Source organism: Hydra vulgaris, chromosome 10, assembly GCF_038396675.1.
Source record: "Hydra vulgaris chromosome 10, alternate assembly HydraT2T_AEP".
In the NCBI taxonomy this organism is placed as follows: domain Eukaryota; kingdom Metazoa; phylum Cnidaria; class Hydrozoa; order Anthoathecata; family Hydridae; genus Hydra; species Hydra vulgaris.
In genome coordinates this window covers 12177501-12205000 of record NC_088929.1, presented here as the reverse complement: position 1 = coordinate 12205000, position 27500 = coordinate 12177501, and the positions used below count along the sequence as shown (strand labels likewise).

At 27.7% G+C, this 27500-nt stretch overlaps 1 long non-coding RNA gene across 1 annotated transcript in view; it reads right to left on the bottom strand.

Annotated features, from left to right (window-relative positions):
* Window positions 1-27500, bottom strand: part of LOC136085799 (uncharacterized) — a 39569-nt gene that overhangs the window by 2056 nt on the left and 10013 nt on the right. Inside the window, exon 2 of the long non-coding RNA XR_010641184.1 lies at window positions 16393-16599. This is a non-coding gene — a long non-coding RNA (uncharacterized LOC136085799). The remainder of the gene's footprint in view (window positions 1-16392; window positions 16600-27500) is intronic.

Sequence of the window (27500 nt, the reverse complement as noted above, 5' to 3'; positions counted from 1 at the left end):
TGTTACAGGTCATACTGAAACAAGATATTGTGTAAAAACGTTTTCAATGAAGTAGTTTAAACAACAACTGAAAAGCTTCCAATTTGCAAGATAACCGTAAATGCATTCGAAACACGATTAGGAAATCGTTTACAAGTTTGCCTAATTTCGGCTGTAATTTTAAGTATTTTTTTGATATGAACCAATCAAGTTATATATAAACTTGCTTTTTCTATAAACTTGAAACATTTAAACGTAGTTTTTTAAGATTTGTAATGGGTAAACCTCGTGGGACCATAACGGGATACCCGGCGGGCGTACCCATATGGGCTCCAGAGAAAATCCGCGGCCATAATTCGGCGGGTTCCTGATGGGTTTCCTATATGGGTCCAGTTGCAATCCCAAATAAGCCCCTTACGGTTTTAAAGTACAGGATTTGACTGGGACCCAAACGGGATACCCGAAGGGCATACCCATTTGGGCTCCATTTGGAAACCGCGGCCAAGATCCGGCGGGATGCCATTGTTCTTCCCATACGGGACCCAGTTGACGATCCGTATGGGCCCGTACGGTACCCGTATGTCAATGTTGGATGGGTACCATTATAAAATATTATTTTTATATTTTTTAAAAAAAGATTTACAAAGTTTAACATATATGTTTAACATATGTTGCAGTAACTATTAAACATGAAGTAACTATTCCATTGAGACACTGTTAGCTGTTTTAAAATGATCAAAATATAATTTTTTTTTTCTGCTAGTGATGGTAATAACTGCGTTGAGTTTAATCAAAACATTAGTTTAGTCAGAAACATATAAAAATAGAAAGCAGGCGAATGTTGTGATGGATAGGTTATATTTAGGAAATTTAAAGCTTTTAAATTATTTTTACAGATGCACTCTTTTCCATTGATTTTTCTATATTTTATGCAAGCAAAATGACTGATGTTAACAAAGTTTATCCACTGTAAAATATAAATATTAGGTGTTTACTTATAAACGCTAAAAATGGCTTTACTGTTATGCATCTACCTTATCTTTTATTCATTGATATTTTTTGACTTTAATTTAAAATTGTACCCTTGCAATATTACCATTAATATCATAATATACATAATATTATGTATAAGTTAATATATATATATATATATATATATATATATATATATATATATATATATATATATATATATATATATATATATAAGTTATTTTTATGTAATTATATATTATTATAAATAATATCATCAATATATTATATGTAATATAATATATATAAAATAGTTATTATATATAAAATAATATATATAATTATTTATTGATTTATATATAAGTTATTATTATTAATAATAGCTTATATTTACAATACTTATACTTGTAAATACTTATAATATTTAACCTATGTTTACAATACTGATAAAATTTTTATTGATATGAACTTTTACATTCAAACTTTATTTGTAAAACTTCAATTTAACTTGACAACTTTTACATAAATAAGGATAACCAAAAAAGTTATTATATAGATCATGATCATATGCTTATTTATTACAACTGAGTTATACTAAATTGAACACTTTTTGTTTTCCATAACTTAATTATAAAATGTTGGGATAAAAGTATTAAGTTCCAGGTCATAGATGTTAAATGATATGTATCTTATGTATATCTTGTTTTTTGCAGCACGTTTAAGACTATTTCTGCTTAGTGCATTCTGACTGTTAACAATATTTGCATACCGATATGAGTAAAAGTGACTTCAACAACCAGAATGTATTTTTGATAAATATTAGTAATGACAGGTAAGTAAATATAATTATAATAATGGTAGTAACTTTTGTTTATTAGAATTAGTGAAAGACTTATGGATGATAAAATTGCATGAACTTTGGAGGACAAATGTAATGAAGTAATTATTACCCTTGTTTATTACCACTCTTAGAGAAATAAAAAAAAATATTATTTTTATCTAAAGAATATTCCGCAAAAATCAATACTTCCTTATTAATATTAAGTATAAAATTGTAATATAAGTATTAAATATTGTAAAAAAATACGTATTAAAAAAAAACATGTATATAATAACACGTATTAAAAAAAAAACATGTTTGTAATAAATAAAGAAGTATTCAAGTATAAAAAAAAACACATGTATTATGATAAAGTCAATACATCACATTAACTATGTTGTCTGTAAGTTAGGGGTTGCAGCTAATATTTCAGCTTCAGCTTTAAACTCATTAGCTTCAAATTAAAGCTGAAGTTGATCAAATCAGCTTCAGCTGATTCAATCAGCTTAATAGCTAAAAGTAAAATTTTTAGAGATTTGTTTAAAGAGTGGTACCCAAAAACCTAATTCCATTTTTGATTATCTACCTAATTTTTTGGTAGAGTTCAAAATTCTTCTAAAAGATGAAAATCTAAAAAAGAAAGATCTAAAAGATTCTTCTAAAATTCTTCTATTAAAATATTGAGTGTGAAGTCAATCTTGCTGTTATCATATGTGATGCATCAGCTAGAGCATTTGTCAAGTGTATTAGAGTTATAACTCAAAATGGTTATAACTGATGTAAGCGTTGTGTTCAGAAAGGAGAGTGGTGTGGCAAGATTTCACTCCCACGTATTTCATCAATTTTAAGCATCGACTCAAATTTTTGTCATTAAAAGCATTCGAAACATCTTAGTGGTGTGTTAAATGGAATTAAATTTTGACATGGCAAAAAAATTTAATTCCATTTAACACTCAAAGGTTTTTTAGACTTTATGCATTTAGTATGATTAGGGGTATGCAAAGACTCATCAATTTATAGTTAAATGGCCCAAATGTTGTAAATTGTCTCAGATTACACTGATAAACAAATAAAATTTTATTGTGCATATCTTGTTAACTAGGTTTTTTAAAACAAATTAAATATGCTGATTTCAAATATGCAAACCATTTTTCACCATCACGTCAAGTTGTAAAGATACTTGGGTTTAAATCTTTAGTATTTAAGGTAAAGTCCCTAATATTGTCGATAAAAAAGTTATTCAAAAGTATGTCAACCTGGTTCTCAAAAGAAGCGTATTTTCATAGAGATTTTAGAAAAGATAAATATTTTTACTTAAAATTTATCGACAAAAAAATTATGTGAAAAAATGCTAAAGACTTTTTAAAAAAATTTAACAAAATGTTTCTCAGCAATAATACAAAAAGTAATTATTTTTATTACAAACAAATACCATTTTTAAAATCTTTATGAAAATACGCTTCTTTTGAGACCCAGGTTGACATAGTTTTGAATAACTTTTTTTTCGACAATATTAGGGACTTTACCTTAATTACTAAAGGTTTGAACCCAAATATCTTTACAACTTGACGTGATGGTGAAAAATGGTTTGCATATTTAAAATCAGCATACTTAATTTGTTTTAAAAAACCACCTAGTTAACAAGATTTGCACAATAAAACTTTATTTGTTTATCAGTGTTATAGTCAATACTTTATCTTGGGGATTGTTCCAGATATGTCGTTACATTCCAAGAAAATTTTCAAGAAAACTAAGGTCTTAATTAAATATTAAAAAAAAAAATATTAAAAAATGGAAAGCAACTGATCAAAGACTTTTTTTAGTATACACAGGGCCGGTTGTACAAAGGGGATGATTTAGCCAAAAATCTATTCAAACTTTTTAGTACTTTCAGTTACAGTTCTAATTTTATACTATTTATTTTGATTTTGCTTGTCAGTTACTAACTTATTTTGTGCAGTTATTTGGTGAACTTTAAGTTAAGGATCAAATAATTTACAATGTCCATTCTTTAATACATATAGGAAATGATACAGTTAAATTTTAAGTACTTGATAAGTGTCCCTCGTTCAAATACAATACTTTTTCAGATCAATCTAAAAAGCTTGTTTAAAGAACAAAGGGTTGCTCAAATAAACACGTACAAGAATATAAACAGAAGTTTTGTATATATATATATATATATATATATATACAGTAGTGGCTAAAAAATTAAGGCAGGCTACACTTTTTAAACTTTTTTTAACTTTTTGTTTATTTGCGGCGTTATTACCTTACAATACAAAACGGCGTTATTACCTTACGATACAAATAGTTTTTTTTATTATATTTTGATTTTTGAAGATTTTTTGATTTATTTTACACTGTCAGTTTGCCATAGTTGTGATATTATGGGTAAAAAGTGTGATATTAATGACTTTGTTAAAGGTAAAATAAATGCACTATTTTTGGAGGACTATTCTCAAACTATGTGGCCCTAGGTGCAAGACTTGATAGCCTCATGCAAAACGTCATCTATTAACAAATCCGCATCTAATGCGGATTTGTTAATAGATGACGTTTATGTGGCCCTAGGTGCAAGACTTGATAGCCTCATGCAAAACGTCATCTATTAACAAATCCGCATTGAGAGTAAACTTATCGAACATCGCATTAGTACTTAAGTAACAAACAATATTATCTACTAGAACCTAAAGAAAAGCATTTCCTCAAGGATTGTAAAACAATATACGATAAAAGCAGCAAAAGTTTACTTTAGATCATCAAAAAGCGTTTTCTAATTATAACTTGCCGTGGCAGCGCTCTCTGAGTATCAAAATAGGATTAATAAATAGTTTTTTTAAAAACTAATTCCCTAGAGAGAAGCATAACTTAGATTTTAAATAAATTGGGGTGGCCCTAGGTATATGGAGGCCCTAGGTACACGAACTTCCCCTATATTAGAAACACCTAGGTTAAGACGTCTTAACAAGACGTCTTTCGGAACATCAAGTTTAAGACGTCTTCAATTCCGATAAAATAAAAAACGTATTGAAATAAAAACTTAATTAAAAAATAAAATTTTTTATTTTTTAATGAAGTTTTAATACGTTTTAATGTTATATTTCGTTCTATGTAGTTCTCAAGAATATGTCTACATCATGAAAAGATTATTTGAAGAGTTGGAGAAAATTAAATAAATCAGTTATAGGAGAAGTTTGAGAGGAAAGTGGGGATGTGTGTTTAAATGTCAACTGTGCACAACCTCAAGAGGAAGAAGTTATAGATTATTTTCATACTAGCAGTCAGAGTTGTAGTCCTTTAGCTCTGGAAGAAAATACGGAAGTAGAGTCGAGAAATTGACCTGATTATTGGTCCGGCAGTTCTAGTGACAGTAATTCTTTTAATCCATCCACCAGTAAAGAAAACCTATCAGGAGACCTTGCGTCATGGTGTCTAAAGTTTAATTGTTCCCAGGCAGCTATGAATAGTTTACTCAATATACTTCGAAGACATGGTAACAATTTACCCAAAGATGCAGGAACTCTTTTAAAAGTACCACAAGAAGTTCAGTGTGTTCAAAAATGCGGTAATACATATTACTATTTTGGATTAGAATCCGGTATTAAAAGCAATTTCACAGGTTCCGAAAGTGAAATATTACTTATTTAAATCATCTAATACTCAATTGTGGCCAATTCTTTGTGAAGTGGTGGAAAGATTTTTATTGTGGCAATATACACAGAACGGAAACCGAAACCATCAAGTTTGGATGTATTTTTAGATGATTTTTTAAAAGAATTGTGTTGTTTAAAATTATCTGGTATAACATTAAAATCAGTTGTACACACTGTTAAAGTTAGAGGTTTTCTCTGTGATGCCCCACCAGGATCATTTTTAAAAGGGATTGTTGATCATACTGGATATTATTCCTGTGAAAGGTGCATTATCAAAGGTTCCTGGGAAAGAAAAGTAGTGTTTAATGAGTAGCAAGAAATTTGCAAGTAAAGATAAAGATTTTAGCTGCCAGTCAGATAAGCAACATCAGAAATATAAGTCTCCTCTTATAGCTGCTGGTATTAAATGTGTTTCTGGATTCTGCCTTGATTATATGCATTTGATATGTCTTGGGGTTGTTAAAAGAATCCTGAATTATTTCCGAAAATGTCCTATGGCTAGGCTATTACAAGCACATATATTGCTGATATCTGAGAGATTAATTGAATTTAGAAATTACATTCCTAGTGATTTTGCTAGAAGGCCAAGATCATTACTTTAAGTTGATAGGTGGAAAGCAACTAAATTCAGACAATATCTTCTATACACTGGACCAGTTTCTTTGAAGGGAATTATTTCTGAACCTATCTATGACCACTTTCTTTCACTGTCAATTTCAGCATTTATTCTGGTGCATCCAGATAGTAACCTGCGTAAAATCTTTTTACCTTACTGTAAAGAATTGCTTAAACATTTTATGAACAATTGTAAAGAATTTTTATGAACAATTGTAAAGATTTTTAGTAAAACATACTGTATATAACATTCACAATTTATTGCATATATGTGATGGTGAAGAAGATTTTGATTGCTCGGTAAAACAAATATCTTGTTTTCCATTTGAAAATTATTTGCATAAGCTAAAAAAAGTTGTAAGGAATGCCAACAATCCGACTGCACAAAAAGTAAAGCGAGTCATCAGTGAAGAAAATAATTATGATGGCAATTTAAAAACCAGTACAGAAAATGAAGATGGGAAACTTGTTTTTATTAGGTTTGTAAATAATGATAACAGTTATGAATGTGATGTTTATGCAAAGAGCTGCTTAAAGTCATTTTATGATCATCCAATTGACTCTAAATTATTAGGAATTTACTTCCTAGAAAAAAATCAAGATTTTACTAAATTCACTTTATATAAAAATTAACTATGAAAATGTGTTTGTTTACCATACAAGAGTGGCTATGCAATATATCCTGTTATTCATCTTGTCTAAATTATATAAATATGTTTAAATTTGTCATATACTTATTCAAATAAATAAATTCTTTTTGTAGTGTTATTTTATTACATTGTTTTATCAACTAGTTTTATTTTCCTTTTGTATCCTGGCTTTTGTTGTACCAGTATTGATTGTCAGTATCATCTAAAATGTTCTGCTTCCTAGAGTGCAGTTATAGATTTTTTTCTTGCCTCTATAAGAATTACAGTATAAAATGAGTGATGATCTTGGTTATACTCGAGCTGTTTAAAAAAGAAAAAATGAGGATGGAGTGTTTTTGGAAGAAGAAGATGTAATTTCACTTTGTTGGCTTGAGGGTAATATTGCTAGATACCCACCAAAGGCTAAAAAAGAGCGAGCTTTAAGAAAGAAGCAGATTCCCCAGCAAGATTGGATGTATGGGATACTTGTGCACAGGAAGGTCACAGGTATGTTGATTTATAGTTCTTCTAAATGCAGGAAGTAAGTTTTATGTTTACCAGAAATTATTATATAGCATAACTTAAATATATTAAATAATAATATTGAATCACTTAATTATATTAAATAGCAATATTATATAGAATCAAGAGAGGCTTTCTTAAAAATTCAAATATTCAACTCAATTTTCCTAAAATTGTTTTTAGGCAGTTTAGATACTTGTGAAAGTTGGGCATACACAACATGTGCAACAAGTTCCGATTCTGATGAAAATGTGGTAGAAGAGAGTACGTTTTTTGGTAGAATTATAATGACACATAAATAAACAATTCTAACGAACATTCTGTAAACGTTAGTAACATTGTTTTTATTTTTATCTACTTTATAAATAATTATTATATATATTTTTTTTACTCTTATATTAGATAATAATCAGATAGTGGAAATTAAGAAAACAGGGAGGGACAAAGTTGGTAAGCGACCGTTATTATTTATGGAAAAAAAATATGTACAGGATAAATAAACTTGTTAAATTTATTCACGCTGAGTAAATATCTGAGTAAAAATAAAAATTTTAAATCTATTTCTGTACAAATAATTAAAGAATCTTTATGTTTTCTTTATGGAAGGTAGTTAATGGACACCCAGACTTTTTTTATTAATCAGTCTTCAAAGAAAATTGTTATGTTTTCCATCTTTTATTACTAAACTTTATGATAAAAATAAAATTGCGGAAATATAATTATATTGCGTAAAGAAATTTAATTTAAATTTCAGCAAAGACACACGGTTGAAACTTTTGGTTAAACTCTTTTATAGTTAAATAAGCTAATTTGTTCTATTACTTGGGATTACTTATAGTAATGCTAGTTATAGTTTTTAAAAAGTTAAAAAAGTCAAAATTTAACTTTTTGCAATTTAGATTTTGGATGCCTAGAAACACAAGGTATTGAAGCATCTCCTCCATCTAAAAAACGTGTGTCTGTTTAAATTATGGAATGTTTAGCTGTAAGCATGCATAATCTAGTGAGAGAGCTCAGTCTTCAGTGTATGTGGTCTTGTATGGTCTAATTAAATATTGTGAATATTTGTGTCTATTTTGTAATTTAAATATTTGAATAATTATAGGTTTTCAAAAAAATTGTTTTCTCAACAACTCAACAATTGAAAAAGTCTGTGACATTTAAAAACACCAGTGCTTCTTTTTCTAGAGGTAATTTTTTTTTATCCTACTTTAAGTTTTTAGCACTATATATAAAGTCAAGTAATTTGAAATTCTTATACAAAAAATGTAAATAGGGAAAAAATTTAATTTCTTTTAGAAAATTACTGTCTGTCTAGTCTTGCAAAATTGAGTGAGCAAGAAATAACAATGTTATTTAATCATGTTTTTTTTTTTGTTTGGCACCTCATTTTCCATGCATGTCTGAGAAGTCTTCTCAAGAAAACACTTCAGGTAATCAATTCAATCAATTTATCCTAATATTTCATAGTAGCATTTTCTTGTACGCATCATTTTAGAACACTAATGAAAATTCAGCTAACTAAAAATAATTTTATAGTAAAAACATAAATATATGGTAATGGTATTTTGAATAACTTTTTTGTTCGCAATTTAGATTTTGAATACCTAGAAATGCATGATATTGCAGCATCTCCTCCATCTAAAAAATGCTAAAATGCTGTTGTATATGATTTACATTTTTCTTTTGTCATTAACAGACAAAATACAAAAACTGTATTTTGTCTGTTTAAATTATGGAATGTTAAGCTATTAGCAAGCATAACCTTCTACTAGAGGGCTCAATCCAATGTGTATGTATGTGGTCTCATATGGTCAAATTGAATGTTGTGAATTCTTCTGTGACTGCTATTTCTGTGTCTATTTTATTAAAATGTTGAATATATATAGGTTTTCACAATTTTTTTTATTTTATAGGTGTGTTGTATGTTGCTCAACAATTGAAGAATTCAGCAACATTTGAAAACACCGGTGCTTCTTTTTCTAGAGGTATATATTTTTTTTATCCTGCTTTTTGTTTCTAGCATTAGATAAAAGTTAAATAACTCGTAATTCTTAAAAAAAATTTAGTTTCGTAAAATGTTATTTTAATTTCTCACAAAAGTTATTTTAAAGTCTCACAAAATTAAATGAACAAGAATTAAGAATGGCATTTAATAATGTTTCCTTTGTTTAGCACCTCAGTTTCCATGCATGCCTAAGAAATCTCCTCTAGAAAACACTTCAGGTAATCAATTCAATCAATTTATCCAAATACTTTGTCGCAGCATTTTCTTGTGTTGCATTGTTTTAGAAAGTTAAAGAAAATTCAGATTAAATATTCTAGTAAAAGCAAAAACATGAATGAAAGATTTATAGATGTATTGTTTCTTATACTGTCACCCAATGTTTTAAAATGATTTTTTTTTAAATCTTCTGTTTAGTGTGTTATATAAAAAAATTTATATATATATAAATATATATATATATATATATATATGTGTATATATATATATATATATATATATATATATATATATATATATATATATATATATATATATATATATATATATATATATATATATATATGTATATATATATGTATATATATATATATATATCTTTAAAAGTCATTTCTTGTTATACAATATGTTTATAACTATATAAATTGATTTTAATAAAAAGGCAACATATAACTATTTTTTAAATATATTTTAGATATAATAATACATTAATGATATTTTGTTGACCTATTGTGGTCAGCGTCATCAGGTAATGAAAAAAGCGTTACAAAACAACATAAAACCAACCGTTAAAAAAGAAGACATTAAAAATCAAAAATATAAAAACCAATCAAATAATATAATAGTAATCAGTTAATTTTTGTCAAAATTGGTCCCCAAGTTTTTGTTTTAACATTATCTCTGACATCACTATTTAGAACAATTTGCCCAATACCTATCTCGTGTCGAATTCTTGCTTAACTTATCTCCAGGGATTCTCTAACTTTTCTTATTCTGTATTCTGGAATGACTGCCAAGGTTTTAGGATTCAGCCAATCAAAAGTACCACAATCAAAAGTACCAATCAAAAGTACCACAGCATCACAGCAAATACCATCATCAACCAACATTAAATAAAAATACAACTTGAATAATTAATTCAAGTAGTTTTGTCAACAATGCTAAGGAATGGAAGATAGGCTCTAATTAAATTCAAGTTTCATTTAATGTAGTAAATTTATATCCATCTGTACCAATCGATGAAGCTATTTTGCTAATAATAACACCGGTTATTATTAGCATATTGAATGATGATCTAGAGGATTTAAAAACTAGGACTAAATTAACTCTTTTAGATATACACCAGTTAATTGAGCTTTCACTAAGCAAGTGTTACTTTTTATACGAAGATAAAATCCATGTTTTACCTAATTCAGGTCCAATTGGTTTATCGTTGATGGTAATCATGGCTGAAGCATTTTTGCAAAGTATAGAAAAAAGAGCCCTTAATATAGCCTTTGTTAATTCATTCCGACCAATAACTTACAAAAGATATGTAGACAATACCCATGCTTAGTTCGATTTGAAAGAAAACAAGAACTGTTTCTTAAAACTTTAAATGAACAAAACCTGTCCATAAAAAATACTGCTGAACTTGAAAACGGAAGAAAACAGCTTAAATTTTTAAATACATCTATTACAAATACAATGAACCGATTTTATCAATTTCAAATACGCCGTAAGGATACGATAACCAATGTTCAAATAAAGTTAAACTCTAACATCAACCCAAGCATAATTAGTGGTATCTTTAAAGGGTTTCTTTGTAGAGCAAAACAAATCTGCTCCCAAAAGCACCTCTCACAAGAAATTGATTTCCTCATAGATACATTTTTAGAAAATGGCTTTAACAAAAGTAATCTTATTTAAAATAACCAAAAACTACTTGGACCGCGTTTCAAAAAATACTACATCTAAGCGATTAAATAAGCAGTTTGTTGAACTACATTGAATACCTATTTAGAAAACAAAACATCAGAGTCATATTTACTTCACCTTCCAATTTAAATAACATACTATGCAACAACAAAACAAAACTACCACCAAACTCAAGCCCGGGTGTTTACGAGCTTAATTGCTTGTGCGAAAGTATATATATCGGTGAGACCAAAAAGAAAATCGTTTCAGGAAGTGCGGAACACCAAAGAGCCTGTAAAAATCAAAAATGGTCAAGTTCAGGAGCCACAGAACATTCTAGAACATGCTATGGTACTTTTGATTGGCTGAATCCTACAACCTTGGCAGTCATTCCAGAATACAGGATAAGAAAAGTTAGAGAATCCCTGGAAACAAATTAAGCAAGAATTCGACACGAGATTGGTATTGGGCAAACTGTTCTAAATAGAGATGACAGGGATAATGTGAAAACGAAAACTTGGGGACCAATTTTGACAAAAATTAACTGACGTCACTATTATATTATTTGATTGGTTTTTATATTTTACGCTTTTTAATGTCTTCTTTTTTAAACGGTTGGTTTTATGTTGTTTTGTAATGTTTTTTTCATTACCTGATGATGCTGACCACAATAGGTTAACAAAATATCATTAATATGTTATTATATCTAAAATATATTTAAAAAATAGTTATACGTTGTCTTTTTTTTAAAATCAATATATATATATATATATATATATATATATATATATATATATATATATATATATATATATATATATATATATATATATATATATTGAGAGAGAGAGAGAGAGAGAGAGAGAGAGCGTGTGAAAATAAGTAAGTTGTTCTCACATTTGTTGACTTTTAACATTAACACATTATAATTTAGACATTATCCATGCAAGAGCTGCTACTGCTCCTCAGAGGAATGTTGTTTTTCCAATGGATCAAGGGAGTAAGTATTTTTGCTGTATTTAATCACTTTAATAAGGAATATGATAGATATTGATGAAGTTCTATGTGAAGATGATAAATTTATCTCTTCATCAGTGTTGTCTATGCTAAAGAGACTAAATTGAAGTGATTAGCTCGCCAATATAAAAATAGTTTGTTTCAAGGAATATTTATAACTTTTTAATTCCCACCCCTCCTTGTATTAAGCACCTGAAAATATACTAATTGACTTATAATTTATACTTGAGAGTTCCAAGTCTTTAAGAGACTGTCTTGACCCCAGACTTAATCAAGTAATTGAGTCAGATGAAAGCATGTCTTTGTTAAAAGAAAACATTACTAGTGTGGAGGATTTCAATGAAAATGAAATTCAGTTGGCTGAAGAACTATTGAGAAGGAAATTGGTAAAATATCTATTTTATACAAACACACTTCTAATTAATACCCCAAAAATAAACTAAAAATTCACTTGCAGACTGTTTAATAAAGCATTTACATTACTGTTATGTGACTGTTTTACTTTTCGTCAAAACTAAAACAACTATAACATTTTTAAACCAAAGATATTATAACAAAATAAATAGCTATCAAATTTTTTTTAAGATTGAAAGACTGAGTAAAATTGGAAGCGCCAACATTGATGACTGTACTCGAACGATTATGCGAAGTTAAGAATGCATTGTTCATTGACTAAGAATGGAAAAAAAAAAGTGCTATTTTAACGTATTCTTAGTTTTCTGATGTTTTTCCATATTCAATTATTTTAACGTTATTCCTATATATTTTTTTAATTTAACTTTATTTCCTATATTCTTGGGTTTCTTTATAAAAATATAAAACAAGTGACTTTTGTTATAACGAGAGAGAAATTAAGTATACAAAGCTGTTTAAATCCCATTATAAAAAAGTTAAAGCTTTTTTTTACCTGGATGCTTTTCCTGACTTTAACATGAAGCAAGTTGTACTGGATTACTTGCTTGTACTGGATTACATGTTACCAGTAGCAGGATGAACTGACTTAATGTTTTAAAAGTACTTTTTTCTTTCTTTTTATCTTATAACATAGAATAATATTTTTTTACCATTGTTTAGTTCTGGATACATTTTATAAAATAGTATCCAGAGCTAAACAGTGGTAACTCTAATAAAACGGTGCTATTTTTTTAATATTATATCATATATAAAATTTATCTATGTGTATTTCTTTTAAATAATCAAGTTAAAAGAGTTCTTTTAAGTGCAATCAAGTATTTTCTTAATTTGATAATTAAGTTTGCGGTCTGACCGAAAACCAATAAAATGTTAATTTTAAAACTGAAAATAAGAATTAATTTTTATTTTATATAACTTTTTATTTAAAAAAACAAAATTTAGACTGTAAGAGACCAAAGGTTTAGTAGTTAAGCTCTGTAAACATTTGTGTTTTTACAGATAAAATGATTTTTCTTCATCACAATTCTCATGTGACTTGAAGTTAGGGCAAATATAATGCTAATAAAAAAACAAGTTCTTCTTTGGAATTCTTGAGAAATTTTAACATGGATGGAATGAGGTGGAAAGAGAAGTTTTAAAGAAACTAACCTTTATAAATGTGTGATTGGTAAGTGTTTTCTAAAACTACTTTCCAAAAAACAATTATTTTCTAGACCTATTATTGCTTTATTAGTTTTCTCTCATTAGGGTTTGTCCTAGAGAGATATCCAAAAGAAACCGAGAAGACAGTCCATCAATTTATTCAGGAGATGTTTAAAAAGGCACCAGCATCACGAAAATCTTATTAAAAATATTATGTAGTTTTTTTTGTAGATGTTGTGAAATATACATTTTTTTGTAAATCATGTCTCTTTTTTTCTCTCGCATTTAGATAGTTCCTTAACTTGTATACTTGTATATATATATATATATATATATATATATATATATATATATATATATATATATATATATATATATATATATATATATATTTGTTATTATTATTATTGCTATTATTATTATTAAAAACATATATAAATAATCTTTTAAAGGCAAAGACGTTTTGCAAAGTTGACTTCAATACGTTTTAATAAGGCAACTTCAAGACGTCTTCAAAACATTTCTTGCAATGTTTCATTTTAGACCAGTTTAAAACGTTTTAAAGATGTATTAAATTAGACAACTTTAAGATATCTTACATACGACAGATTTAAGGTGTTTTATGTAAGACAACTTAAAGACATCATCAAAAAGACGTATTACAGTGTTTCATTCAGACAAATTTAAGACACCTTTAAGACAACTTTTAGACGTCTTTAAGACAACTTAATGTTGAGTGGGCAGTCATTAAGAATAAAATGACGACCCTATTAATTGGTTTAAAAGCCAATTATTAAACAGAAAACCATTTGTTACCTAAGATATTATTGTCAAAACAATTTTACTAATATATTTTCCGTAGGATTTAATTTAAGAGCATCTGCTTTTTTGGTTAATGTAATTTCTTAAATAAATTATCTTGGCTATTAAGCATTATATATGCTGATCATACTAATTTATTCCTTTCTGATAATCAAATTCACAAACTTTTTTTCTAATGCAAACTAAGAGTTATGAAACATTTCTATTTGGTTTAAATGTAATAAGTTAACTTCGAATATTGATAAAACAAAATGAGTGCTTTTTTGTTCTTTCATAAAAAAATGGAATCAACCTGTAAACTTTCCGCGTATCTTCATTAACCAAATGAAAATAAGTGGTACGAAAGGAATAGTTTTTCACCAATAAAATTTAATTGTGGGCCACCGTGCTGTTTTTTCATCATTCTGCATCTCAACATACTTAGGCTGATTTTTGTTTGTTAGAGATGCAGATTATTGTTTTTTATTAAAACTATCATTTCTAAGCTCGTTTTAATCAAAATCCTGATGGATTTGGGATTGGTTATAAGTTCTTTTGCCATTGAACTTTCTGATTGAGCTAAATTTGTCTAATCCATTTACAAATGATCTTTATGAATTTTTTTTGCCACAATCCATTCTTTTCCTCTTTAAAAAAAAAAAATTCTGGATTTGGTTTAAGGTTTTTCTGACGTTTCTGATAACATGAATTTACAAGCTTTTCTAGCAGCAAAGTTGGAAGTTACAACATTGTAATTAACTTTCTTCTCAAGATCTGTTTTGATTGAAATGATAAGACAGTCGTTAAGGCAATCCTATCCCATGGTGGCTCTTAGAAATTTCTTGGTGAGAGCTAACTTGCTAAAAGATCTCTTGCCTCTAACTAGAGATACTGGCGAAGCATGAAAGATACGAAGACAGATATTTATCAGGAGGAAATTTCCGTCAAATCCCTTTACTATTCAGAAGATCTAAGGACCAATCATTTGTTAGTAGATGGCGTCGAACAGACAAAAAATGGCGGAACTCATCAATAAACTAGTCTTCACTAAGATTATTTGGATACAAAAGTAAGAGATCTTTAACTTTAGATTCTTGACTGTTTGTTAAGTCCGAAATGATGTCAGGCGTAGGCCAGATAAAGAAAATATTCTACTGCTGGTTCAGGGATTAAAATCTCTCTGTAATCTGATCAATAAAGGTAACAAAGAAAACAAATTTTATTTATTTATTGGATGTTTTCTATTTCATATTTGGAATACTGATAATTTTTTTTTGTCATCTGATGATGCCCGTAAATGCAATGGTCGGAGAAAACCGATTTGCACCCCCCACCCTCTGTGCGCCCCTGAACCTGACATGCGGCAACATCAGAAATGTATTAAATCATAAACAATTTCAAAGGTTGTGAGTTTCATTTGATTAGGACAAAGATTCTATTTTCTCAATCTTTTTTTTGTCATTTCCGAATGTGATTTTTTTAAATATTTTGAATGTTTTACAAAAACAATTATATAGGTTTCTGACAACTGATAAATACAGCTTATAGAAAATTTAAAAATTAAAACGAAACAGTGCAAAACACTGTTTCGGTGGAATAGAGGCTTATCAATAACAGTTCACTCACATAAAAAACATTTGTAATTCTCAACCCTATATTTATGTATATATATACATATGTATATATATATATATATATATATATATATATATATATATATATATATATATATATATATATATATATATATATATTTATCATATTTCAACATAATCTTAAAATTTATCGACCGATTGTTGACAATCATTTAAAGTCCTCTCACTATTTAAAACATTTGACATAACTAAATTTTTTTAAACCTTAAAATACATCGTATTTATGACTACATATTTGTAAAAATATAAGAGCAATACTTGAACTTACACCAGTCATTGCTTGCTAGCAGATCGTTAATTGACGATTCCAAACTGTTAAAAACTCTTGGTGCAATATCATCCTTCTTTTGGTGCAGTCCATTTATTCCGTTTTCAAGAATGGAGTTCAGTAATATATCATTATCATCATAAATTTTGTTTAAAACCAAAATAGATTTCAAAGAATCTCGTAAATCATGATCAGCATTTGCCATACCTGTTTTTTTTTTAAATTGTAAAGAATATTTATAGTAAAAAAATAGTTCCAAAATTAAAAATTAAATTTAAATGATTTTAACAAATTTCAAAATAATATTATATTTTGATAATATAAAATTTTCTAAATAAGAATAAAACTAGCTTTTCTTCTTGTATAAAAAAGCTTAAAGTAAGTTTTATATAAGTATTATATAAAGCAAGTTTTGATTTAACATGATTGACCATAAGAAATACTATTCATCTTTATACATGCCACTTTTAAAAATCTAAGATGAGGTGTTAACTAATTGGTACCCATTTTGTCAAAGCACCCAGGGCCGTCTCAAAGAGATCTTAACAAGAGGTGTGTGTGTGTGTGTGTGTGTGTGGGGGGGGGGGGTTCGTATCTTTTTTTTGCAGAGTAAGGCCTAGAAAAAGATTTTTGTCAACCAAGATCTTAAAGTTAAAAAACAAAAGTCCTTGTTGGCTTGCATTTGCAAACTGCTAACTTCAGATCCAATTTCGCAGACTAATTAATTTCCTAGGGGGTTTAACAGCCCCTGTGACCCTTTTCCCCTCCGAACGGCCCTGAAAGCACCACTTATCTTCTAACTATCATAAAAAAGAGGAAAGGAATCAAATTTAACCCAATTCTATGTCGCTAAACCTGTTGATTCTGATGAAACAACATTGTTTTTCAAGGTTTGTGCTTTAGAGTATTATGGTAGAGTGAAAGCTGTAACAACATTATTATAAAACAAAAAAAGTAATAATAGTTCCCCTGACTGTAGTGTTAGCGTGTGTTAACTTTAAAGATAAATATCTTCTTTTTTTAAATTTAAAAAGATATGTGTGCATATTGTTTTAGCATTTTTTAACCAAATTAAATTTTCAAAAATAAAATGACTGTAATGCTGTCTTGGCAATCATTAATATCTCTTATTTTATTATTTCTAATAATGCGGACTAATATATCTGTATTAAAAGGGTATTAAAATTTCAACAGAAGCTCATTAATTTATGTTTTATGTTATGTATTATTGGCGGAACGGTACTTTTAATATGCTCCTCTAACATTTGTTGCCTGGTACGAACAAGTTTAAAAAATATGATACTTCATTAAAGTGATACTTGTCAACATTGGAAAACATTCTTATATTATCTTTATGTTCACAAGCCCAAATATTAAACTTAAAAGGTAGGCAGAGCTCATAAGAAAAATACAACCCCTGAAAAATAAAAAAATAAAGAATAGATTGTCTAAACTGTCTGTAAAATTAGCTCTTGCAAAAAGTACCAACATTTTTATATTAGTTTAAGACTAAAACTAAAAGCATGGTGCTTTATCAATTAAATGTTTTAAGGCAAAGCACCTAAAGAAAAGAAGGTATTTTAAAAATTTTAAGAGCAGAAATTAGAGTCTTAAAGACATAAAACAAATGAAGCTTAGAGACTTGAAACAAAGTTGCTAACACAATTTTACTGTGTGAATTGTCAGGTTGTTCAGCATTGCGTGTCTCTGAAAATCGAAATTTGCCAATTATTTAGATAAATATTTCTGAGACAGTTAAAGTTGTTTTAGCAATAAAAAAAGATGAGATTTACAAAAGGTGATCCGCAAGGATTTATTAATGTTTTGAACTTAAAAAAAAACTGCCACGAGGTATTTTTCTAAGATATCGGGCTATCTTCACGTTTTTTTTCACATTTTTTGTTTCATCTTTAAGAAACATTGCAATACATTCAATGACTTTCTGACAATTGGAAAGTGAAATGTAGTACTTTACAAACAGTTCAACAATCAGCATTTCGTAATACAACAATCAGCATTTCATAATACAACAATTAGCATTTCGTAATACTCTGCCATAAAACATTGAGCAATATTTGTGCTTGCAATATTTGGAAAACTTTTCACTAGTCCCTGGATAAAAAAATTTATTCTTCTTGCTGAAAAAATAAAAATTATATTGCTGGTATCCAGATTGTTAAAGATGTTTTGAAAACAAGTAATAGTCGCAAATCTAGTTCCAACTAGCTGCTGTGTCATTGCAGGAGTGTAATAATATGACTGTGATTTATGTACTTTATAGTACTTATGTTAAGCAAAACGAATGCTTTCTGTGGTAACAAAGTTGTTGGTTAGGGTAAGGTAAATCATATCATTTTTTTAAAGTGAACATGTGTCATTTTGTAACAATACCACTTAAGTGATTTAAATATTATAAATTATATGTAAAGTTTCAATGTATATATTAATAATGAACTGTGTTATGGTTTTACTTGCAAAAAAAGTTATATTAGGTGGTGTGTACTTGTAAAAAGATAAAGCAAATTGTGTGAGTTGCTAAAATGTGCCGAGTCATTTCAAGTTAGCCTATACGTGTCAACCTCTATTTTTGCATTATTTAATTTTTACATTTGAATAACACACGGCAAAAAATAGCGTCACATTTAAAAAGTTTTAAGAAAATGTATATTGATCATTTATAAAAGTCTTAGTATAAAGTAAAGAAGTCTGAAATTTGAAAAAAGATATTTCTTGGTTAATGTATCTAAAGTTTACATTTTAAAAAAAATTTTATAATTTTTATTACAATTTTTTTCCCTAATTAACAAACACTTTTATAAATGATCAATATTAAATTTCTCCAAACCTTTTAAATGTGACTATGCCCTTTATTACCTTGCGCTCTTCATTTCAACAATGTTTATAAAAGTTGTGCTCCTTTAATATATCATGTGATTAAATATTGAAGCAGCTGTAAAATTTAGAGATTTGAAGTTTAAAAAATACTCATATGAAACGTTCGGAAACGTTGAATAAATCCTATTTACTAAATAACAGATTAAGTAAGAAAAAAAAAAAGTACTTAGTTGCGCAAGCGTCACTATTATAAAAACTTCAGCTTTCTACATAACGTCAGTTTCATAAATAATCGTAATCACTATATATTATTGCTGAACTTAGTATTAATTAGAGTTGTTGACCGGAAAATTTCGTACAATTCCGGAAAAATAAAATTCTTTCGGAAAGATATTGTGAATCAGGTATTTTTTTTTCGTACCAAATTTTACGAATCAAAAAAAACTGTCGATGTTCATTTTGCAAATGCTACTTACGAAATGTAGTCTTTCGCAAGTTGAATTACGAAATAATACTATTTTGCTACATAAGAAAGTAGCGCTTAAGGAAGTCGCACTTGCAAAATGAGCTCTTTTGCTAAACGACGCACTGTGGGCCAGGTGGTGGACAAAACCTTAAAAAAATGTTTATTATATTCAAAACCATATAACAAAACATATTTGTAATACTCTCGTTTAAAATTTTAAAAATTGTTTTGAGTATAATAGTATCTTTTAAAACCACAAAAATTAATTGCGGTTTCATGTATAATGAAAAACTTTTTTTTTTAAAAAAAGCCTGAAATTTTCATTTTTTATGAATAGCTATAGTAAACAGTAAGTTTTGAAACTTTATGAGCTTACGGGATTAGTTTATATATTTAAAATATTTAACACTAAAGCTTTTCGAAAAAAAATATAAAGTAAAGATCAGCCTTTATAATTCACTTATAATCTGACTTTAAAATAACGTGGTAAATTTTTAACATGTAATACTTTTATTTTGTTCAAAAAGTGTCACATAATTTAGGGAACCTACGAGAACCTAAATTGAATGCCTGAACTTGTTAATTTAATATGTGTACAACCTATTTGAACTATATGCATTGCCCTATAACTTCCCCTTTTAGAATTCTTTAACATTTTAAAATAATGACTAGTAGCTTATGTTATTTGCTTGAAATCAACTTTTATTTCTCGTAAACAAAAATGCATGTTGTTTTGTTTGTTATTTTATTCAATTCAAATTGCACTGTTAACCTAACATTTCTTTTGTTTTTTTATATAGTAATAATATAAAATTGGTAACATTTGCGGACTTAAACAACAAAAAAACTAGTTCTTATGGTATACCATTTTTTTCATCAAAATTAACTGTTCTGGTTTCTGCAGATACTAAACTAGAGGGTTCTGAGTGAAAAATAGTTACAAAATTTTAATGTAAAAAGTTGATAGCTGCAAACTATGATAATACTCATTTTGAGAGAAGTAATGAAAATTAGCAAGCTCAAGATTTTTAATACACCTACAGTACATTAAATGCTACATCGTTAGTTAATGAAGTTGGGAAACCATGGAAACCATGTCGCTCTTTCGAAAAAGCTTGTAACAAAACAAAAAGAATAAGCTTAACAATGTTTTTAATATTTTATTTAGCCATAAATTACTTCAACATGCAACATGCAATATGCAACATGCAACAAAATTGAAACTAAGAAGTAAGTTTAAGTGCAAAACTGGCACAAAAATTTCTATTGTTTAAAATAAATACCCATTAAGCCTGCTTAGATATATTCATTTGATGAAGCTTAAGCATTCATAACTTATGGTGATATATCAAAATCAACATACCAGCTTCTAAGAAATGGTGCTGAAAAAACGGCTGCCACACTTATCCTTTGTATAATAGTATAGAATCTTAAAAAGCTAAATGCTATTCCAAGAACATTCAAATATATGGCTATTCAGTACAAATACCGCTAAAAGATTTTCTAAAACACACTCTTAAAAAGCTATGTGGTATACAAAAAACATAATGCTAAGGAATTAACTAAACTGACGTTTAGATGCAAGGCTGGTTTTAATGGTGCTACAGGATAAAGTGTTTACAAACAGGTAAGTTAAAATGAAAATAATGACGAATGAAGAGTACCTGTTGATAATTTGCATTATACCTTTAGAACTCAGTAGACTTTATAATAATAAAAACGTTATTATTCATCCAGAATGTGCGGCTAATAGATTAAAAATAAAAAAGCATATTTTTATATACAAAGATAATAAATAATCTACAGACTTATTCAAAACGTCGTGGGCATATAATAATATCAATAATAGAGCTTTAAATCTATATATTCATTTATATTCTCTATATATTTCTATAAATTTATTTATATATTTCAAATCTATTATACAATATCGATAATAGAGTTTCAAATCTAGTGATAAATTTTCATTTTTTCTGAAGTGCGCATTCTTATTTTTAAAGTTTGTTGCATCAATTTTTTTTTAGTTTATTCCACCAGAAGAGTTTGTTATTCAGTTCACAATGTTAAGAAGTTATAGGATTTGAAACTAAAAAATTGCAAATCCGCGTTTTTTAAGTTTTATCAAGTTTGTTAAATAATTTTTAGAATTAGCAACTATTTAACTAAGTTTTATAATAAAAGTAAATATATCTTAATACAAAGTGATTCTTTGGACATATAAAGGGTTTTAGTAAAAAAAAAAAAGATCAAAACAATTTTGTCCACTATATGTCTAATATCCGGCCCACTGTGCGACGTTTTGAAGTCTATAAAAAATTTTGTTGGCCAAACGGATATAATTGTGAAAAATACTAATATGTTTATAATAAAATTTTATTTTCAGTATTGCAACATATGAACATTTTTAGGTTTTATTTTTAGAAAAAATAATAAAAAACCAAATTTCTTTCGAAACTCTTTCGCACCGCAACTTGCGAAACAGTGATCGAAAAAATGGAAAACTAAACTTAATGGAATCTTAATAGGAAAAATCTTACGAAACGCGGCATAATAAATATATTTAATTACATTTTATGAATCAAATATGTATAATATACTAAGTAATTAAAATACTATTTTTTATATGATATTGATAAGTTTCAAGCTAAAACTTAATTATGCAATAAAATGCTTAAAAATATCTCTTACTTGTTCTCAAAGAGAATAATTTTATGTTTAGTCATTCTCAATTTTTTTACTTTTGAGGTGCTATGTTATATGCGCTTTCGCTTTTATTACCTCAATAACAATAAGTAAATTTAAAAAAAATTTTAAAGACATTCTTTTCAATGATTTTTTCTAAAATATTTTCCTTTATAATAAAAAAAAAAAGTTAGTGTGGGAAGGGTATTTATTGCCCTTGTGTCGTTGGCCCTGATAATGTTTTAATTTTCAACATCACAACGTTATTGGGACTATACAAATACTGAAAGTTTTAAAGATCTAGCTATTTTGGAGAGCAGTAAAAATTTAGTTGTTAGGTTTTGCAGCAAAATAGTGGGTACGTATAATGCAACCCTTCCCCGGGTCTTTGTCCCTGGAAACAATTTGAACATAGTAGCTCCCAAGTGGGCACAGACGTCAAAGAGACGTCCTATGGACGTCTTAATATGGTCGCGACGCTTCCGATTAAATTCAGACGTCTCAAAGACGTCCTGTAAGGACGTCTTTATTAAGACGTCGTAGCAACGTCCACTGATCTCAAAATATAACTGGATAGCGTATGCGGCAAATTTTTTGAAGCCAGTTTTGGCCTCCCAAGATGGCGACGGTTTCGGTTGATTACAAATGAAGAAATTTTTGTTACGAACTTATATGTCATTTACATATATAAATATTATGAAATGTACATGCCTCAAATATAATTTTTGGTTTTACATAACAATAATTTAAAAAAAAAGGCAATATTACATATTTACGTAAATTTCTCTATTGTTTAACAAAATATATTCTAAACAATAAGTTTGTATAATATCTTGCTTTTTTAAAGATAAATAAATGTTGTTAAATAAGATAAAAATTTTTAGTTTTTTTTAATTAAGAATTAGTTTATTTAACATTAGTAAAGAACAAATAAGGAACTAGTAGTTATACAAATTAACAATTTCCAAACAATTTTCGAATAATTATTTTAAGTTTGAAAAACTGAAATAATTTTATTCATATTTTGTTTATTTTTCATTTAACTACTTTCTTTTAATTTTAGTTTTACTATAAATTATTTGTTTAATATTGTTTATAATACAATTTATGCACCTTTTAGTTCTTAACTATCCAATGCTGTGTGCTAGAAGGTTAATAACATAACTGCATGGTAGGCAGCTAAATATCTTTTTAAAATAAACTATTATGAAATTAGTTTTTTAAATAGATATCACAAATTTACAAATGCTGCATGAACTGTTAGCTGAGCTCTGTGAGTACACACAACTCAGGGGTTCCTTCTAGAAATTTTTTATATAGTTATTTGTGTCTTATATTATATATATATATATATATATATATATATAAATATATATATATATATATATATATATATATATATATATACATATATATATATATATATATATATATATATATATATATATATATTTCTAGTTAATTTGGCAGCCAAACCGCCAAAGGAGCTAAAACAAGAAAAATATATTGTTATCACTTATAGTTGAGTCAAACATGAGGAGCTAGATCAATTATTATTTTCAAGAAATCGACTGATCTCAAAGCAGCACTTGCTAATGCATTTTGAGTTCCAATTTCATTCGGAAAGAGGCAAACTATTAAAACAACCAATTAATTTGGAAACACCTTTCTGTTTCTTTGCATATAACACTTATGGTTTGTTTAATCAAACCTCCTATGTCTTTGAATTTTAAAAAGCTATTTTGTTTTAAATAAAAAGGGAGTACTAGTACATTCTGACATTTAATGAGGATATTTTTTTTTGAAGTCATATTATTTACGTATCCAGCAATATATGGGATCAAAGTTTTTTTGTATTCAAATAGATTGTTGCAGTTTGGAATATCTGCATTATCGTGATCACTCATTGTTGGTTCTCTCTCCAACAAATCATATTTTCTTATTTATTCAATTTCAGTAAAAGATATTTTAGTACTAAAATCACCAAAAGAATCGTCTAAAACATATACATGAGTTTTATCTCTGATGCTGCAGTTTTCATTTGAAAATTGAACGATACTTTGCATAAAAAGTTATTTATATGTGAATTGGCAATTGATATTGCTGTAAAACATTTCTGCAGATCTTACAGCACCAAAAAAAAGCTCTAGATGGTTTTGACTGAGCTTATATGATAATAAATAATTTAATGGTGAACCTTCTTTTTCAACCCAGTCAAGAAATACCTTGAGCAGATTTAATTGCTGCCAAATATCCAATGAAATCAGTTTTTCGATTATACAAGATCATTTGTGTAGCAGTAATCTCTTTAAGACTAATGATATTTTTTAGCAAATCATTTTCTTGAATTTAATGTCATATAATCAATCTATTATGCAAATAAATTCAACAACATATTTACAAAATTATTTAACAGCTATTTACAGTTCATTAATATAAAAAAGTCAGCAAGCTGTAATATATAACCATAATACTTAACAGGTAAACAGGATATTTAACTAAAGTTAAGGAGATATTTCAAAGAGGAGGAAATGTTTTGAACATTTCTATATAAAGATATAAATAAATTTTTTTCAAACAAATGTATTTTTATATACATTTGTTTCTTCAATTGTATTGAGTGATTATCCTTCAAACTATAAGAAACTATTATTTACTTTTTATTTATTTTAAAAGTTGTTATAAATAACTATAATACAGACCTGGTTTTTTTTTACCAGTATAAGTGACACTTAATAATATTTTATTTAAATAGTTTATGCAATAATAGAATTCAAGTATAATATAATTCTAGAAGGAACCCCTAAGTTTTTGTATTCTCACAGCACTCAGTTAACAATTCATGTAGAATTTGTGCAAAATGGCATCTTGCTACAAAAAATAGAGAATATAGTAGTAGAGAATATAGAGGGTAGAAATGATTGCCATTTATCATACTGTTATGTTATTAACCTTCTAGCATACAGCATTGGGAACTAAAAATTATAAGACTCATAGTTTTTAGTTCCCAATACTTATACTTAATACTTAGACTTAGACTTAACTAAGTTTGTAAATGCCATTTAATAATAAATTCAATTATACAAAAAAATAATTTCTTTTTTTCTCTAATATTTATAAAATTCATTTGTTTTCTTTTATTTTTAACAAATTTATAAGCTTATTTAATTATTAGCCCATTTAAAATGTATATCGGTTTCACCGCTAGGAACTAAAATCGCCGCCATCTTGGGAGGCCAATTTTAGCTTCAACATTTTTCGGAAAAAACAATAGAACCAGCTATCCAGTTATATTTTGAGATCAGTGGTAATGTCTAAATGACGTCTTCAAAACGTGTAAAATATTTGCAAACAAATTTAGCGCATTATAAATAATGTGTTAACTTAGTTAATTAAAAATGTCCGTTCGAGCTGGTCGGGAATTAGGTTTGGTTATTTTGGAGGTTATTTATCATTTTAAGTTATTTTCCAATTTTTTACATTTTTGGAGTATTTTAAAACTTGATTAACCTAATTAGGTTAATTATTAATAATTAATTATTAATAATTAACTTAATTAAGTTAAATAAGTCTTATATAAGTTTAATGTTTATTTTAATAATGATCTATTCAGATAATAAAAATTTATATATATGAAATGTCTAACGCAAACTATTTAAGACTCTGGCAAAGAAACCATGAAACCCAGGTGGAAGTTCTTAATTGTTGTCTCGACTCTCGTGAAGAGACTATTTTATTGGATTCACCATCCGATAAAGAAGAAGTTAAAATAGTTAAAGAAGAAGCTGAAATAATTAAAGCAAGACTGGATTTAAATGGCGAGGTTTCACCCTCATTTTCTATTTTTAGCGATTTAAATAGCATTTATATGTCAGAAAATGATGATGTACACAATAATGATAACTTGGCCTCTGAACTTTTATATTAGGCATGTGAACATCACCTTACAAGGCAGCAACAAATCATATCTTGCTAATATTAAGAAATCATGGTCACAAAAAAATGCCTAAAGATTCAAGAGCCTTATATCAAGATATCAATTATTGTGTACATCATCATTTATTATAGCACACCTAGTAAAGTTCCTCTAAAACAAAAATGTGGTGGTGATTATTTTTACATAGGTTTAAAAAGTTCAATAAAAAGCAAGTTAGAAGAGTTTTCATCTCATGATATTAATTCTTTGAAGACAATTAATCTATTGATTAACATAGATGGTATACAATTGTTCAAATCATCAAACACAAAACTTTGGCCTATTCTTGCATCTTTTCAACTTGCCTGTCCATTTGTTGTAGCTCTTTACTGTGGGAGCTCCGAACCTGACAGTTGTAAGGAATTTTTAAAAGAATTTTTAGACAAGTATCGTGATTTGGAGGTTTTTGGTTTACACTATAATAGCACAAAATTTAATGTAAATATTAAAGGATTTATTTGTGATGCTCCAGCACGTCAGTTTCTAAAGGGAATTAAGGGTCATACTGGTTATGATGGATGTGAAAGATTTAAAGATAATGGAGTACTTATAGAAAATCGAATAGTTTTTCATGATCTTGACTGCAAACCAAGGATAGACCAGGATTTTAAGCAAATAGCTTATACAGGGCATCAGTTACTTGTTAGTCCTTTAATCCACTCCAGTGTTCAATGCGTCAAAGATTTTTGTTTCGACTCTATGCATTTAGTTTGCTTAGGAGTTGTTAAAAGATTGCTATACTTAAAAGAAGGCCCTCGTTGTTGTCGCATATCATCTAGTCAGTTAAATGTAGTCACTGATACTATTTTATTGTATTATGGAAAAATGCCTTCAGAATTTGCACGTCAGCCATGTGGGCAAAGCGATCTACAAAGATGGAAGGCAACTGAGTTCAGACAGTTTTTGACATACACTGGAATAATAGCCCTTAGAGGAACTGTTAGTTCACCAATTTATATTAATTTTTTATCTTTATCTGTTGCAATAAGAATTATGCTTAAGGAAAATTAGGATTACAGAAATGAGCATTTGGAGTATGCTCATAAATTACTGGTCTATTTTGTTGCAAGTAGTCGGGAGTTGTATAGGTATTCTTTTTGTTCATATAATGTACACTGTCTTATTCACTTGCATAATGATGTTTCAAAC